At 39.2% G+C, this 18,253-nt stretch overlaps 1 protein-coding gene across 1 annotated transcript in view; it reads left to right on the top strand.

The window, feature by feature from the left end:
* FAT4 (FAT atypical cadherin 4) overlaps positions 1-18,253 on the top strand; it is a 242,052-nt gene that overhangs the window by 153,796 nt on the left and 70,003 nt on the right. The gene's annotated exons all lie outside the window — the stretch shown is intronic.

Below are 18,253 nucleotides of genomic sequence, written 5' to 3'. Positions count from 1 at the left end.
ACGTGTAGACACAGCCTCAGGCTACATCTACATGAGCCGCTTCCTTTCAGAAGGGACATGGTAATGAGTGAGTTGGGAATATGCTAATGAGGTGCTGCCATGTATATGCATTGCCTCGTTAGCATAATGGCAGCCACACATGATTCGAAAGCACCACTTTCAAATCGTGCGCTGCCCATGTGGACAGGGACCTTTCAAATGGACCCCCTGGACTTTGAAAGCCTCCTCTTCCTATTTGGTTTTAGGAAGAAGTGGCTTTTGAAGTCTTGGGGATTCTTTCGAAACACCCCCCCCACATGGGTGGCCCATGATTTGACAGCAGCGCTTTTAAATCATGTGCGGCCACTATTATGCTAATCAGGTACTGCATATTCATGGTAGCACCTCATTAGCATCTTCCCAACTCGCTCATTACCATGTCTCTACCAAAAGGAGGGGGCTAATGTAAATGCAGCGATAGTGAATTGCTCCTATGTATTCCCCAAAGGAAGTAGCTACAGTGTCTAGCTGTTTCAACTCATTTATTCCAGTCTATGTTATTTGTAACTATGTGCAGTTTCAAGAGCTTCCACTGGGTTGTTTCGCTTTGCAGCTGGCTGAAGGTGAATTTTCAAGTTTCTTGTAGATTTGTGTAGGCTAATCCCTTGAGTGCCAACACATAAACACATAAAATACCACAAAGTTTACCACAGCATATGGCAAACAACAATAAGCAATGTGTGTCTGCAGAACAAAACAAAAAGATAGAAACATTTTACCCATGTTGCACCCCTACCATTAGCCAGTTGCTTTCCTTTCTTTTGTTTCCTTTCCCCCTGCTTTCCTTTTGCTCTCCAAGTACTCACTATTATCCTTTCACCATGCATAGCCCCCAACAGACAAGCACTTCTGTTGTCAATAGACTGTCCCTTTCCCTGATCAAGTTAAGCACAGTCACCTGTAGAGAATACAAATTGAATCAGATGACGGTTTAAAACTGTTTGTAAGGTTCTTAGCAAAACAGGTAGAATTCCATGAAACAAGGGGAACTTGGGAACAAGGGGATCACGTCATCTGTATGTATGCTAGGCAGGGATATGTTTAGGGTGGCTCATCATCACCAATTTACTAAGAATGTGCTGAGTGAGATTGATGACAAAGTGAGAACTGACGTTGGCATTGCCTCTGGAACACATGTCAAGGTAGTTCAGGTTTCAGCATAATACTTTACAATACTGACTGAAAGCAATAAAGTCAAGAAGTGAAGATTTCCAACCATAAGCTGGCACAAGTTCCATCTTGTTTGTTTCATAAAGACTTACCAGTTTTAGGCATGCAAATCATGTATAGCTTTTTTGAAAATGTAGCTAAATACACCCTTGATTCTCAAATACCTTATTGCTTATGGTTTCAGAAGCAGGCCAGAATCATAGCTCTTTATACTCAGAAAATCTAACTCAAGCAAGAATTATAAAGCCATTGAAATATAAATTATTAAAAATTTTCATGGTCTTCTAGTTTCATCTTTTGCCTAAATGTTACTCCATACCTTATAGATTGCTTTGTAAATATTAGGTAAGAAATGTTGTAAGAATACTTTCTTTGTGGACATGTCACTTTTATGTGAAACTAAAACATATAAGCCAGTGGGTTTGGAAACTGCTAGCATTAAGCAGTGTTGTGTGCGTGAGCACTTCATGCACTTGAAAGAAAAAAGAAGATAAATGCTGGAGTGGTAACATTACTATGCAAGGAAAATGTCCTGGTCTTTGAGAATTATTAAAATTTTCCAGTCACGGTGATCTTAAACCCTTGCTTAAACAGCACAATTACACCTTATAAATTGAAAGTCTGTTAGCTAATTCTTCACCTCCTGGACTACAATTTCAGGAAGCTTAATTGCTAGGATAAGACCTGTAAAACATGAACATATGGCATCAATCCTTATTCCAAAGGTTAATCTTCACCAGTTGTATGCTATGTTTTGAAAGTACAATTCAATAAAATGCAGCCATGATTAAAGGGAGCTCACTGTGGGATAGACAGGAATCATGAGCTGACAAAATTTACATGGTCAGCAGTTTCTAAGGGAACCAGCCTCCCTGCGGTTTTCTGTGTACAACAATGACTTAAAAATAAGTAATTGTTGGTTTGAAAATATATTTAAGTTAATCTTTTTAAGTTCAATTTTATTTTTTTAAATGTTCTTTTCTCAAGGACGTTGAGAGCATATACCCATTTTGCCCACAGACATGCACCTTCTTCACCCTTTTCACCCTTAGTGACTTGCACATGATACAGACAAGTTCAGATGTGCACATATGTGTGCGGTTGCCCACTTTGTGCAAGTTTTATATGTTTATGTAAAAAGTTCATCCTAAGGGGTCTTTCCATGTTTTTTTTTCCCAAAATGCATCATTTTGATGGTAAGTGTAACATAATTTGGGATCAAAACACTCTGCATTTACTCTGCATATCAGTCTTCTCTCAGAACCTTGCGTAATGAGTTGTACTTTAGGCACCGTTAGATTGCAGGAAAGTATTAAGAGCTCTATGACATAACAGATTAATGCCCAAGCCTTTCACAGTTGGAGATCTGAGTTTGATTGCAGCAAATTACTAACTGGCATCTGTTTAGGTCATAAACCCATTGCAGAATATGTTATGGGGAACTTGCACAGTATGTGCCTGCAATACTTTACATGTTTTAAAAAAAAAAAAAAAGAAAAGGAAAAAAAGCAGTTTCTTGAGCACACTTGGAGTTTTGGGAGGAGTCTTAGTAATTACAATACTGGGTATTCAGCTGTATTTTACATATTGAATTTCCGGACTATATATAAATTCTGATGCATCTAATACTGAAATCTAACAAAACCCCTCCCTGGTAAAATACAGTGGCTGTGTCTATGCTGCAAAAATAACTTTGAAGTTGCTTACTTGAAGTACTTCGAAGTGAGCAACTTTGAAGTTGAGCGTCTACACACACCTATTTTGAAGTTTAACTTCGAAGCAGGGCACTACTCCATTCCCGGGAATGGAGCAAGGACTTCAAAGTTGGGCTCCCTACTTTGAAGTTAACTTCGAAGTAAGGGAAAATGTGTGTAGACTCTGTTAGTTGCTTCAAAGTAGTGCCTAACTTTGATGTTAAGTTCAAAGTTAGTTCCTAGTGTAGATGCACCCAACGTGTAATCAGCATAAAGGTCAGAGGAAGAGAAAGGGTAGAGAAATGGAGGGAGTGAGTCATACACATAGACAATATAACTTAAAGAGCATGCTCATTGACTTCTTTCAGTATGGTAAAGAACACATTGTAATTTTTGCTATTTTGCCCACCACAGTGACTTCCAGGAACCCATTCATTTCACTTGGGGTTCTTCAACCAGAAAGGTTCTTCTGTAAAGTAACGGATCATTTGGTTCAAGCCACATGTTCTAAAATAGGGGCTGAATATTCCCTGGTGGGAGCCCCTCCGCCCCCGCACAGCCTGAGTGGAGCAACCCAGGAAAGAATCCCCTTGGCCTCTTCAAGATGTGTACACCCTGCCCTCCCCTCTCTGTGGCTGATTTTGATTGGTTGACCCCAAAGGTACACCAGAACTCAAACAGCTTCCCAGCATCAAACAGGAAAGTTTATGAGCAATTCCCTGGCATCTGGGGTACCATTTTGTCCTGAAAAGAAAAGATCATTCATCTCCTTCCTGGGGTTAATGTAGGACTGAGGTTTTCCACTTTATTGTGAGTGTTGTGTTCACTATCTTTGTGGGGCTGGGAAAATGATTTCCACTGACAGCCAGGGCTTCCCTGGGTTGTTGGCAGGTTGTCTGCAGAGGCATCAGAACTCCCAAGAGCATATTTTCTTTCTGCAGATTAACCTGATCCAACTGCAGGAATGTTCCAATGTTTCCTAAAAGAAATATTGCAGAATTTCACTCCCACAACAGAAGGTTTGGCTTTTTATCCCAATTTGGGGCAACTTCCCACCCCCAAATCCTTAACTTTTTTATGTGAGTGCGATTTGCTTTCCTGGCAACTTTTTTTTTTCTTCTCAGTAAAATTTCATATTTTGTCTGACTGAACTCAGGAAATGCTTCACTTTTATCATACTTAATAATATGAATCCTTAAAAATAAGTACCTTCTCTTCATAACAAACCACCACCTTCAGAACCGAGACTAGAAATCTAGTTATAAACCATTGAAATCTAGGCCTTTACCTCTTAGAGCTCTTTAAGACCTTCTCCACATTAGCCTGTCTTGATGCAGTTCCTCAGAAACTCCCCAGCTAATCATGCCCTTTTTCATAACATTCATCCATCTAGTTTGGGTCTTCCAACCCTTCTCTTACCCTGTACTTCTAAGTTTAGCAGCTTGTTTCCAATATATTCTTCTCTTATTTTTAGACGTCCAAAACTAGTCTTGATTACCTCATTTTTTTTCCTTCTGAAATTGGTACCACGTTGTTATGAGGATATAAAATATGTAGCTCATCACCTAATAAATCATTTTGTTAGTCTTTAAAGTAGTACATTTCTGCTGTTTTGTTTTGCTCGAGTACAGACTAACACAGCTACCTCTCTGTTACTATTCTGCATGAGGATAGTTGAAGTTAACAAGCAGCTCTGGGCCCACGTTACCCAGGCCCATTGCACTTGCAGACCCTAATCCAATTGGAGGAGGAATTTAAAAGATTGCCAGACAGCTCAGATAAACAGGTAAGATGCGGGGGAGGGACTTATCTTGACACACCTAGAGGGAAGAAAAGCACTCGAGCTGTAGCTACCTCAGGCCCCAGAGGAGGGACCACTTTGTCATTAAGGTTTAAGGAATCCTGTGGTCTGTTTTTGTTTTTGTTTTGTTTTTTGTTTTTTTCCTTTCCAGTGAGGCTGTGGCCGCACCCTGGACTGAGAAACTAAGTAACAAGATTTCATGTAATTGATGGATCTCCATTCCAAACAGCTGAGTATAGTGGCTTGCATGTTGAATAGTAACAGGGAGAGAGAGCCTCTCTGTTACTAAGGAACAAGGTGTGACCCAGGGAGCCAGCAGTCATGGGCTACGTCTACACGTGCACCCAACTTCGAAATAGCTTATTTCGATGTTGCGACATCGAAATAGGCTATTTCGATGAATAACGTCTACACGTCCTCCAGGGCTGGCAACGTCGATGTTCAACTTCGACGTTGCTCAGCCCAACATCGAAATAGGCACAGCGAGGGAACGTCTACACGGCAAAGTAGCACACATCGAAATAAGGGAGCCAGGCACAGCTGCAGACAGGGTCACGGGGCGGACTCAACAGCAAGCCGCTCCCTTAAAGGGCCCCTCCCAGACACACTTTCATTAAACAGTGCAAGATACACAGAGCCAACAACTAGTTGCAGACCCTGTATATGCAGCACGGACCCCCAGCTGCAGCAGCAGCAGCCAGAAGCCCTGGGCTAAGGGCTGCTGCCCACGGTGACCACAGAGCCCCTGGAGAGAGAGTATCTCTCAACCCCCCAGCTGATGGCCGCCATGGAGGACCCCACTATTTCGATGTTGCGGGACGCGGATCGTCTACACGTCCCTACTTCGATGTTGAACGTCGAAGTAGGGCGCTATTCCCATCCGCTCATGGGGTTAGCGACTTCGACGTCTCGCCGCCTAACGTCGATTTCAACTTCGAAATAGCGCCCAACACGTGTAGACGTGACAGGCGCTATTTCGAAGTTACTGCCGCTACTTCGAAGTAGCGTGCACGTGTAGACGCAGCCATGGAGTACAGCATTGCTGGTCAGTACCTGGTAGCTTCCAGACAGATTTGAGTCAGAAACTCCTTTTTGGATGACACCGGCCTTTTTTTTTTTTGACTTTATTACCCAGGAAAGGGATAGACTTCAAGGGTAACCTGTTTGAAGGTCCAAGTAACTATCTATTATCCACTGCCATGCTACATTAGCCATTAGCAGGGGATACTGCAGATGGCAGAGTTGTGACCCAAGGGTCTAACCACTAGGATGTACCATAACTATACAGAGTTTTGAAGAGACAATAAAAAGTTGTTCTCTGCCTAAAGGAGTATGAGTCAGCTTTTCAGAGATACATAACTTTTAATGATCTGTAACCCAAAATTTCCTTCAGATTTTGTGACTACAGTCTCCTTTGTGTTTAGGGTAAAAATGAGAGTTTTTAAGCCAAAAGCAAATTCCAAGCTGAGATACTAAAATACGGCTTCAAAATGGATCCTGTTTGCAGAGTTAACTGTTAAGAGGTTACATCTCCATAATTATTTAAAAACATGCAGTGGCCTCACTCTGTCTTTTTAATTCATTTAGTAAGATTGACAGCTCCACTGTGAGAAAAATCTTGTTTATGCCATGAAAAAGTTAATGCTTTCTAATAAGGAACACGACTTTCAGTCTGAGGACCTATTCAGCGAATGTTTGACTGCAGGAATGAAATCAGCTTCGTTGCAAAGCAACAGATTTCAGTTGTGCAAAAATTCCTGTTTTGTTGAACTGCTTTCCGTGTTTCAGGGTAATGATGTGTTTAATTTAAATGGGCCCACAAAAATTATAATCTGCTTGCAGTGTGAACTTCAGTGTCACTTGGCCTCATTCATTTTATTTGATTTCATTTTTTTGTTTTGTTTTGTTTTGGTAAAGCAGGTGCCTGTACTTCTTTTTTTTTTTTTCCACATGTCTTCTGTCAATTTACTAGCACTTAATTTTGATATTTTAGTACTTACGAAGACATCAGCCTTCTGGGTTTTGAAATTTATAATAGCTTCATTATTTCCAAAATTGTAAAATATGTCACGCCCAACAAGACCAAAGGCCTGTGTAGATTTTGAAACGAGCCATGTGTAGATCACAAAAAAATTGTATGTTTCTGGTTTTGCATTTTCCTGTTTGTCTCTGTGTGGCACAAAACTGTATAACTGAGTTGTTTTGCTAAACTTTCTTTCAATGTATTCAGGAATTGGCTTGCTTGGTATTTGTTGATCTCTGACTATTTTCTTTTAACAATCCAGGTTCACTCAATATTTTGGTAATAATTTCTCCTTTCATTCCAAATTGCAACTATGCTGTTCAAAGCTGAATATATGTTAGAGAAGACGCTGTCATGTACTTGAGGATTACAGTTGGTCAAGAGAGCTTATTCTGTCCATGTATTTGAGAATTAAACCATCTGAAGATAACGGGTGTTATTTCACAATAGCCATATAGTAATTAGCAGAAGATGTACCTGCAATAATTGCTCCTTTTGTATAGTTTTAAGTGTACATATGTGAAGAAAGAATATGTAATGGTGAGAATGAGAAAATATTTAGTTTCATACGTTTAGTGTTATTTTATTACTCATGTATTAGAACAAAGTAGAGGCACAAATTGGTTGTGAAAGTCAAACACAGAAAGTCAATTTTTTTCTCTATGCTTGTTGTTCTGTCTGTGCAGAATGAATATTCTGTGAAACAAAACTATCCTTAGATGAAGCATGCCTACTGGCTTAACCAGGAGGTCTTGAATGACCTAAAAATGAAAAAGGAATTATATCAAACGTGGAAACAAGGTCAAAGTATAAAGGAGGAATATAAATAAATAATACAGAAATGTAGGGGCAAAATTACAAAGGCAAAAGTACAAACTGACCTCAATCTAGCTCGAGACATGAAGAGAATCAAGAAATCATTCTGTAAGTGTATTTAGTAGCAAGATGAAGGGTAGGCCCATTGCTTAGTGAAGAGGGAGAAACAATAACCAAAAACATGGAAATGGCAGAAGTGCTTAATTTCTTTGTTTCAGTTTTCGCCAAGAGGACTGATGGAGATTGGATGCCTATCATAGTGAATGCTAGTGGAAATGGTGTATGTCAAGAAGTTAAGATAGGGGAGGCACAACTTAAAAATAAGTTAGAAAAGTTAGACATCTTCAACTCAACTCTTCAACTGATTAATTCCTAAATACTGAAGAAGCTGACAGAGGAGGTATCCAAGGCAATAGCTATCGCCTTTGGAAAGTCATCGAAGTAAGGAGAGATTCCAGAAGATGAGAAAAGGGCAAATACAGTGACCATCTATATAAAGGAATATAAAGACAACCCAGGACATTGCAGGGCAGTCAACATCAGTGCCAGGGAAGATAATGGAACAAATATATAAGGAATCCATCTGCACATGTGGAAAATAATAAGTTGATAGGTCACAGTCAGCATGCGTTTGTGAGGAGCAAAGCAAGTCAGACCATCCTGGTAGCTTTTTTTGGTAAGGTAACAAGTCTTGCGGGTAAAGGGGAAGTGGTGAGCATGGCATACCTAGACTTTAGTAAAGCATTTGATACAGTATCATGTGACCTTCTTATCAGTAATCTAGGAAAATTCAACCTAGAAGGGGCTACTGTCAGGTACGTGTGTAACTGGTTGGATAACCATTCACAGAGAGTAGTTATTAATGGTTCACAGTCATGCTGGAAGGGAAGAACAACTGGGGTTCCACAGGGATCAGTTCTGGAGCCAGTTCCATTCAATATCTTCATCAATGATTTAGGTAATGGAATAGAGAGCACATGGATCAAGTTTGCAGATGCTACCAAGCCAGGAGGGGTTGCAAGAGGAAAGGGTCAGAATTCAAAATGATCTGGGCAGATTGGAGAAATGGTCTGAGGGAAAAATAGGATGGAGTTTACTCAGGACAAATGCAAAGTACTCCATTTAGGGAAGAACAATCAGTTTCACACATACAAAATGGGAGATGACTTCCTAGGATGGTGTACTGCAGAAAAGGGAGCTAGTGAGTATAGTGGACCACAAGCTAAGTGTGAGTGAACAATTGACACTGTTGCAAAAAAATATTCTGTAATGCATTAACAAGAATGTTGTGAGCAAGGCATGAGAAGTAATTCTTCTCCTATACTCTGCTCTGATTAGGCCTCAATTCTGGGCAACACATTTCAGGAAAGATGTGAAGAAATTGGAGAGGGTCCAGAGAAGAGCAAATGAAATGATTAAAGAGTGAGAGAATATGACCTATAAGGGAAGAGTAAAAGAAAATGGGCTTGTTCAATTTATGAAAGAGAAGGTTCAAAAGGGATATGATAGCAGCTGTCAAGTACCTAAAAGGGTGTTACAAGGAGGTGAGAGAATAATTATTGTCCTTAGCCTTTCATAATAGAACAAGAAACAATGGGCTTAAATTGCAGCAAGAGAGGTTTAGATTGGACATTAGGAAAATTTCGTAAGAGTCAGGGTGGGGAAGTACTGGAATAAATTACCTAGGGTGGTTGTAGAATCATCATTATTGGAGATCTTTAAGAAGAGGGGCTGGATAAAGATTCAGTATAGATGACAGAGAGATCTCCGTGTTAGTCAGTATTCTATCACAGAATGCAGTCATGTAGCTACATGACTGTTTTTTTGTTTTGATAGAATGTAGATGATGCTTGATCCTGGTATTAAGGCAAGGGTATGGCAAAAAAGTATCAGTCCATAATTTTGCATCACTTGTAGCTACATACATCTCGTTTTAATCTCATCAGTAATGGAACCTTCTACATTGATGAAGTTTCCAGGGACATTTTACTTCTTCTGTGACTTCATTGTTGCTGCATTTCAATGCTTTATCTTTTGTCTCTTTTCCAACTACAATAAATGACAAGAACACAAAGTGACTGTAAATTCAAATCAACTACACCAATTGTCCAAGAATAACAAAAATATGGCTAATTGGAAGATATCTGTTGGCTGTACAAGGTCATCTGTTAAAGCTAGAGTTTAACTCTTTATCCAGCATTTGCAATTTAAGAACATGATAATTCCCTGCTGCCTAGTCTTACACCAAACTTTGACTTGAACTGACTTTATAATGATCTGCCCATTCTCAAATTCTTGACCTCCCCCCCCCACTCTCTGATTTGCTCACCTTGATTATCTTTTTCTGATTTGTCCTCCTTGCTTACTGTTGTTGGTTCTCTGTGCCTTAAATATTGAGTCTGTTCTGGTCTGGCTGTGGTCTGAAGAAGTGGGTCTGTCCCACGAAAGCTCACCTAATAAACTATTTTGCTAGTCTTTAAAGTGCTACTTGACTGCTTTTTGTTTTGATAGTACTACAGGGGTGCGTCTACACTAGGACCTATCTTCAAAGTTAACTTTGAAATTAGGCACTACATCGAAGTAGCCAGCAGAGGTCTACACACATTTTCCCTTACTTTGAAGTTAACTTCTAAGTAGGGAGCCCAACTTTGAAGTCCTTATTCCATTCCTGGGAATGGAGTAGTGCCCTGCTTCAAAGTTTAGCTTTGAAGGAGGGTGTGTGTAGACACTAAACTTCAAAGTTGCTTACTTTGAAGTTGTACTTCGAAGTAAGCAACTTTGAAGTTATTTATTTAGTGTAGCAGACACAGTCCAGGAGTCTTTGCTGATCACTGTTATAATTGCAGTTTTCATATCTGGAACATCGTGTGATTTTACTACTTTCTGTAATGCTTCCCTTCTAATTGAATCAAATGCTTCAGTGAAGTGAATGAAAACAGGAATCACTTTTTAATCTCCCTTCTCACTTCATCCTCCCCATCAGCTGTCAGAGTATGGATATCTGGTCAGTGGAATTTCTGCCTGATCTAAATCACACTGTTCCTTCCCTAATACTTCCTCTAAAACTGGTAGTAATTTTTTGTTGCCATCTGTTTTTTTCATGATTTTTCTTAATAGTGATAATGATCTTACAACTCTCTAATTATTCAAATCAGCAGGATCTTGTTTCTTCAGGACTGGCAGCACTGTTGCATTTAGCGAGCCACCTGCTACCCTGTCTTGCAACTATGCTTTCTGATATACGTTTTTCCTTATATTTTGATAGCACTTGTCCGGCTGGCTTTTAACAGCTCAGTTGCAATCCTGCCTATTCCACTTTTTTCTCTTCTCTTTGTGACAGTGTTTCAGAGCTGATATACCCTTAATCTAGCATGTCTAGAATGCTTACATCTGAATAAACTGAAGGGTTCTGCACTTTGTCAAAGTGATCCTGCCATATTTTCAGCACCTCTTTGGTGTTTGTTGTCAGTTCACCACAGACCATTCTTATCACTTACATCAGTGGCCTGATTGTGTTTTTATATAATTTACCCTCGTCATATCTTGTTTTCTTGATCTGGGTCTACATGGAGACATCCTGCTGGCAGCTTCATACTAAAGAGCAGTCTCGCAATTGCAAGTGGCTGCTCATTAGCATATACATGCAGCTCTTTAGCATAGCTGCATCAGATCTCGCCCACAGAGGGTGCTGCTAGCAGTAAACAGGCTGGAATTCATAAGAGGCTGGTGACAGAGAGGGGTTTTGCTGGCAGATCTACACGGCTTGTTTGCTGGCGGCAGCACCTTCTGCCGGCAGCGAGATCTCATGCAGCTATGCTAATGAGCTGCAGAAATATGCTAATAAGCAGCCATTTACAATTGCGAGACTGCTCATTAGCGTGAAGTTGCTGGCAGGACATCTCCATGTACTCCCAGCCTTGATGTTTTGTCTACTTGTTGGGCCTCTTCTTTCCAGAATTTTGGCTTGGCCAATTCTTGTGATTCTTTCACCGCATTATGTAATGATTTTACTACTGCTTTCCCAGCAGTCTTGGCTTGCTTATCCTTTTTCCTGCAATTTTCTTGTTTTGGTGCTTTTCCAGGTTCTCATTGTTTGCTTAGGCCTTCCAATAACTTCCTCAGATGTATTTTGTATCACTTTCTTGAATATTTTCCATCCAGTCTGTGGCAAGATTTCTTCGTCATCTCAAGTCAGTGGCCTTAGATGCTCTCAAAGTGTCAACTTCATACTCACAGAACTATCTTTTAATTTTTAAAGGTCAAATTTAACCTCTGCTCCACCCATATATTTTTGGCCCTTAACCTCATCTGTATCTTTCCCATTAGTAAACATGATTACTGAGACACTTGATACTTCTATAGCTCTTAACATCCAACAGCGATCGGTGCCTTTTACTGAAATAATGTGGTCTGGCTAGGTTTTAGTTTAACTGACAGTTGAGTTTCATTTAGCCTTGTGTATGTCTTTGTGAGGAAAGCACATACCACCAATAATCAGATTGTTCATCTCACAGCAATATTTTAACCTTTCCCCATTATGATTTGCTGTCCCAGTTCTGTGTGGTCCAACACTGTTAATTTGTTTACCATATCTTTTGCCAAACTTTGTATTCATGTCTCTCTTTATCACAGTTATATCATGACCAGGAATCTCATCTACATTGCCATCTAGCTGTTGGTAAAATACTTCTCTCTCTTCCCCTTTTCTTGCTTTTGTTGCTTCAGAAGAACAGGTCAGAGTTGTGTGTAATTTTTAGCAGGCAGTAGTAAAATATTCCTATTACAATCTTCTCAAACATCAGTTCTCTTGACCAGCACTATACCAATCCCATCCCATTGTTTCATTTGTCCACCTGATTGTCAGGTGTAAATGAAAGTATTGTTTCCAGTTGTGAACTCTCCTGTACCTAGCCAATCTCTCTCCTATATGGAAACAAAGGAAACCTGTGATTTCCTTTACTCTTCTCCTAATAGCTCAGTCTGGACTGGAGCAGATAGAATTATAGAATTCCAGCTCACAATATGTGTGACAGGCATGGCATTTGCTGGGTTTCACAGGCCTGGGTCAGAATCCATATAAGTAAGTCTGGTTTGATGTACTAGAACAAGTAAATTTCAGGTACAGTAATTTGTTTATCCATCCTATGCCATGTCATAGCCTGCTAGTCTGCTGGGAACAGGTATCATTGCATCCACATTAGTCTGCTGGCCTTCCAAAGTGAACGAGCCTGAGCTACTTGAATTTGAATCAGTCTCCTGTCTGCTAGACAAATACATATCTTCAAGTGTATATCTTTCAGGTATCTTAAAAGTACTGACAAAATTATGGGAGGTGGTATGTGGGGACTTAGTTAGCTTTCATTAATCATAACAGCATCTTATGTGTTGTATTGCACCACCCTGAAAATATAGGAGCCATTCCTGAAATTAGACATTGGATTTGAAACTGCCTTTAGAAATGAGGGTAGCATTTCCCAGTGAGTTGATCTTAATGTTACATTACAATGGCACATCATTTAAACTTTGATATACATTTGCAATTTTGGATTTATGGTAGATTTACATGTAACGTACTTGTCAATAGTTCATGGTTATGGTATAGCTAGCCACATCATAATTCCTGGTCCTGTTTATTATAAATTCATGCTTACTGTAAAACTCTTGGTTTTTCAAATTTCATAATTAATTTGCATACGCTAATTAATATGTCTTAAGACAGCTGAAGTTTTACAGCAATCTTCTCACTTAATTCATATTATAGGCAATTATAGAAAATTACATTGAATTGAAAATTTATATTTCAGAAAGCATTCCTGCTCTGCTGCTCACAAAAAATCCAGTAATAAAGGTCAGTAAACAATATATATTAGGTAGGTTCAAGCCAGATAAATATATTTTATTAAAGCTATCTGATATCACAATATCATCCATGCCTTGGGATGTTTGCTGATTTTGAAAGGTTATTCTTTCAAATGACTAAACCATAAAACACTAGATTACATATGTGAGTCATACTAGTTCGTGCTAATTCATGCTAATATTGTCCTGCCCCAGAAACTGTCATGGGATTTAGTCTGTTATAATGCAGTTTGTAAAGTGAACCATTTCTACCTTTCCATGAATAAGAAATATTCTTTGTATTGTTTTGTATTAAGGATGATGCTACATTGTGTTTAGAAGAAGTGGGACAAGCTAGCTATACTACTATCATCATTTTATTATTACATTTTGTGGATAATTTATGCACTATGAGGCCATGAGTCTTTTGGGCACGCACATGCACTGTTACAGAATGCTGATATTTGGAAAATGTTAGTTGCCAACTTGAGTATGTGACAGAGCTGTCATGTGGCTTGGGATTGTGTGATTGCCTTTAGGACAACAAAAAGAAAAATTCTTAGTTTAATGTTAGAGAACCCAAAGTCAGGAAAACTGCTAGGAAACTACCCCCTGCTTGATCAGTGGAGGGCAGAAGTCCTAGGACTAGAGCCTGTCACCTAAGAGGCCTCATACAAGCAACTGTGAAGTCTAAGGAGAAAGGCCAGAAAAAACATGAAGAACTGAGACAACAAGGGTAAAGAATGAATACTTTAGTACAGATACTTTTTGTCATACAATATAAATAAGTCTGACCTCCAAAAGAAAAGTCATGAGTTTGAAGCACTACTTGTGCAGTGCATGAGTACCCAAAGGGTAACAAAGAAGGGGAAACTGAGACAGTGATTCGCTTGACAAGGGCCTGAAAATGGTCACTCTTTAATAACAATTGCATTTATTTTTTTATGTTTGACATGGTTAAGCTATTGGCAGAAGTGAGAGGATTATTGCTTCACCTTTTAGAAATTTTGTAGAACAAAAATAACTTTCTAAGCTGAGAGTGAGCAGTTCAAATATTTTCCCTTCTTTATAGACCCTGTTCAAGACTCTATTCAGATAAAACTCCAACTTCGTCAATGATAGTTTTGTCTGAATAAGTAGCTCTGGAATAATGGCTTGCTTCAGAAAAGCACTTATGTGTTGGCTTGCATGATTCAGGGCCTGATCCTGTAAGTTACTGGACCTCTGATTAGGTGCCCTCAACTTCCCTTATTTGACAGGGAATTGAGGATGCTTAGCACTTTGCAGGGTGAAATCCAGCGACAGCAGATCACAATGATAGTAACAATAGCAACACTTAACAAGTATCTTCTGTTAAATACTTGTAGTTAGTGTTGTGAGATTTTCCCTCCCTGGACTATGTTAGAAGGATTCAAAGAGTGCGTGTAGACACCAGAGGGGCCAGAAAGGAGGAAACTTATACAGATGAGGTGAGATGCAATTTGAACCAGAACATAGGTGCTGCTGGGGGTGGGGAAGATGCAGAGAAGTGGGTAAGTTATAGTGAAAGAAGAGACAGGAGTTATTTCAGCTCATCTTTCAAATTTGTGCTTAAGTTCATCTTTGCTCTGATGCCTACAAATTATTAAACAGAGACTGGGCAATTGGTGCTCTGTGATGGTAGCTTGTTATGTTAATTCTAATTGTATGACATCTTGTGCTATGCTCCTCCCTTGCCCTCCAGTCTATCTGCTGTATCTACTTGACCCTTTTCATATACTTATATTGTGACCTCTTTAGGCCAGGAACCATTGTTCCTTCGTGTGTAGTGCCCAGCCACAAGGCACAATCACAATACTGTACAAAGAAATAACACTGAGACAATGATAATGGTAGTAGTGACAATATTGATATAGTGATGATTGAGTGCAGTAAAAAAATCTAAAACCCAATTTCCAAAGCAGAGAGACCATCAAGATTTTCTGCTATGGTTAGTGCTGCTAGATTCAGATCAGCTGGATTCAGGACTAACTGCAGGAATCTGAGTCTTGTATGATTTGGGGTTTTTTCATTTGGAAAAAAAAATCAGACTCTGTTTACATCCAGAAATGCTTACCGGTGCATGCAATACAAATTCCCACACTTGGTACAGGACCACTTCACTTTTCAACAACTAACTTTCTATCATCATCAGAGACCCTAACGGTACATCACTTATGAGGACTGTCCTATCTAAAGTTTATGGAAAATATACTAAGGATAATTATGAAATTTATTCAGGGAAACTTGGTGGGAAAATGTACAAAGTGTAAGAAGAAAAGTCTTCAGCAAGAACTGCTATCAAAGCAGAATTCAAATCTGGGAACCTGGCCCAGCCATAGAAATTACAATTGTCACCATTAATACAGCACTTTTATTAATGCAACCTAGATAATCATGAAATTAAAAAGGATAAAAATCTGTGATCTTTAATCAAGCAGAACTTCCAGTGAAAGTGCTGTGAGTTCTGCTTGCTGGAGGATTACAGAATTTAGCCCTATGTCACTATTTTTTTCAAAAAAAGTCCTCATCTTTTATTTCTCAAAGAGTCAATAGGCTGTGTCTAGACTTGCATTCCCCTTTCAAAAGAGGCATGCAAATGAAGGAAAGTGAAAATGCAAATGAGATCCATAATTACATATCTGGTGCCTAATTTGCATATTCTTTCAAAAGAGCTTCTTTCGAGAGAAGAAAAGCAGTGTAGAAGCAGGTCTTTTGAAAGGAAAACCCATATTCAAAAGAACCCTTCTTCCTATTTTCTGGGGAGGGAAAAAGGGTTCTTTTGAAGATGGGGTTTGCTTTCGAAAGAGCCACACCACCACTGCTTTTCTTCTTTTGAGAGAAGCTGTTTTGAACAAAGAAAATGCAAATGAGGTGCTAGATGTGTAAATCTGCACCTCATTTGCTTTTTTGATTTCCCTCATTTGCATGCCTTTTTCTAAAGGGGAATGCAAGTGTAGGCACAGCCTAGATGTGAGATGGCCCGTCACTTACAGGGAAATGAACATTGTCAGGACTCAATATGAAGTTGGAGCTGTGACGTGCACTGAAATGGAAATAAAAACAAAAAAGCAGTCCAGTAGCACTTTAAAGACTACCCAAATAATTTATTAGGCAATGAGCTTTCGTGAGACAGACCCACTTCTTCAGATCATAGCTATACCAGAACAGACTCAATGTTTAAGGCACAGAGAACCAAAAATAGTAATCAAGGTTGATAGACTAGCACGGCTTTCTCTCTGTTACTATTCAACATGACATGGAAATAATATGACTTTTCACTTATAAATACGAGCGAGTAGACAAGTAGGAAAGAATGCTTGATTTTTCTCGTTACGTAGTCTCAGAGAGGTAGCCGTGTTATTTTGTATCTTAACAAAACAAAGAAAGCAGTCCTGTAGCACCTTAAAGAATAACAATATTATTTATTAGGTGATGAGTTCTAGTGGGAAAGACACACTTCTTCAGATCTGGAGAATTACGCAATAATAAGTGTATCTGTGTTCTTTTGACTTAGGAGACAGGTGAGTACATTGCTATTTTGGGATATAGGCAATGGGATAACTCACAGTGACTTCATTATGGTCCGGATTTCAGCAACAGAATTGTCTTTCCGTGGTTTATCAATTCAAATTCTACCCAGATCAAAAGTGTCCATTACTTTGCTAGACAATATATTGCTGGTCACAAGCCAATTTTTAATGGCCAGATATCACCATTACAAAAGCATTATTAAATTTGGCACTCATTTTCAGCCTTTGACCATTTCACTTAAGAGGAAGAAGAATGAATAGCTGTATAGGAAAGAGAATCTCTCTCTCTCTCTCTCTCTCTCTCTGTTCGTCCCATCAGGTTAGTCCTGAGATGAACTGAAGGAGCATTGTGGGGAAGCTTGTGTTGGCATTAGTTGTGCCGTGTTTCTTCATTCTGTGAATAAGCCAAGGGCTTATGTTTCCAGTGTTCTTTATCCATCACCTGTAGCATTTGCTTGTAAAAAGATGGACTTCAAGTCTTTTCTGTCAACTAGCTTTCTTTTTCCTGGTTGACTTACACTATAAATGCTATTTGAATATGACTTATCCTAGATTAGTATTTCTAGTATGTCTAAAATAGCTAATCATCTGTGAAATGTAACAGCTTTCAACTTCGCATTTCATGAACTATCAGGTGAATGAGCCAATTAAATGTATTTGGAATGCTTGTAGCTGACACATGCAATAACCGAGGACTTTGTTTCATTTACATGCTAATAATAAACACTCCACCAGCAATACTTCAGCAGTCAAGTACACTTTTTGTAGCCTTTCCTATTTGTAAGTGTTTGATTAAATGACATAACTGCAAGCAGGGTACAGAATGAGTCAGACTGATGGCTTCATGTAAAATTCCTGGCCGAAGTACTTTACTGGCATAACGAATTACTAAATTCATAGCGTAAAAAGAATTGGGTAAGGTAAATCCACAGCATCAAACATGCACCTGTTTAGCTGGCAGCAGCATGCCACTGAGTGCTATGATCCAGCCTGCCTGAGCAATAGATTTTAAAGTGAAATGTATGTAATTCTTTGGTAAATTTCACTTTGAACTTCTTTCATTCCCTTCCTTTCTGCTTTATGCACAGTTCCTTTTTTGTACTTTGGGGGTGGTGGTTTTTTGTTGGGTTTGTTTTTTTTTGGCAACTGTCCACTTGGAGGTTTCATCACAGATTCTTCCTTAGAGGCAGGAGGTTACTGTGCCAGCCGTAATATAAGTGAAAATAGTGAGAAATACAGTATTATTGTTTCATAGTCAAGAAGGGGAAGGACAGGCTCAGAAAGCTACTAAAGTGATTATTTTGACAACCAGACTAAATGC

The sequence above is a fragment of the Carettochelys insculpta genome, chromosome 4, assembly GCF_033958435.1.
Source record: "Carettochelys insculpta isolate YL-2023 chromosome 4, ASM3395843v1, whole genome shotgun sequence".
NCBI classification, from domain to species: domain Eukaryota; kingdom Metazoa; phylum Chordata; order Testudines; family Carettochelyidae; genus Carettochelys; species Carettochelys insculpta.
Note: the sequence above shows the minus strand (reverse complement) of the source record. Positions and strands in the feature narration are given on the sequence as shown.